At 55.1% G+C, this 686-nt stretch overlaps 1 protein-coding gene across 1 annotated transcript in view; it reads right to left on the reverse strand.

Moving 5' to 3' along the window:
• Positions 1-686, reverse strand: part of DNAJB5 (DnaJ (Hsp40) homolog, subfamily B, member 5) — a gene marked incomplete at its 3' end in the record, with an annotated part of 2931 nt that overhangs the window by 1816 nt on the left and 429 nt on the right. The gene's annotated exons all lie outside the window — the stretch shown is intronic.

The following is a 686-nucleotide window of genomic DNA, read 5'->3' on the forward strand; positions in this document are numbered from 1 at the left end:
AGCGGGGTCTGATTTCAGGTGCCTCCAGGGAAAGGCTGGTTTCCCACTTGAGACAGCCTCTTCTCATTTTACTGGGTGGCACATCACTGTGCCTGGTGTATCCACCATCGCCCTGACATAACTAACGGGTCGAGAATTAACCCACCGCTGGTTAATTCTGCCAGTGGCTTGTTAGGGGATGCACCTGCCCGCTGCCACCCAGCAGCCTGCTCCTGCCAGGCCTCCTGCTCTTTTAGGCACCCAAGTCCTGGGCTGATTAATGCAGATGCTATTCGGCGCTCTCCTCGAATGGGGTTGCACTCTTCCATCTTCGACTAATAAGGCCGCCTGCAGTGGAGCGGCTCTCCTCCTCCTCCTCCTCCGTGCCAACCACCAGACAACAGCCGCCGCTTGGTTTCAAAAAAAGGACCTATTACTTAAATTGGAGCTTTGAATCCTGTAGGTCAGCCTGCACCGAGGAGGACAGCAGGACCAATGCCCAAATGCAGGGGGAATATGGGCAAAAGCAGTATACTCTGCTGGGATGTTTAGGTCAATTAAAGGGTTGCTAACTAATTACCCCAGGTATGACGAGGAGGTGAGCTCCTTGCACTTACATTGCCGGGGTTTTGGCACAGAGGGCAAGGAGAGCCCAGCCGTCCCAGGAAGCAGGGTGGTGGGCTGGAAAAGTGGGGCAACCGGGGGAA

This window comes from Phaethon lepturus, unplaced genomic scaffold, assembly GCF_000687285.1.
Source record: "Phaethon lepturus isolate BGI_N335 unplaced genomic scaffold, ASM68728v1 scaffold28558, whole genome shotgun sequence".
Lineage (NCBI taxonomy): Eukaryota > Metazoa > Chordata > Aves > Phaethontiformes > Phaethontidae > Phaethon > Phaethon lepturus.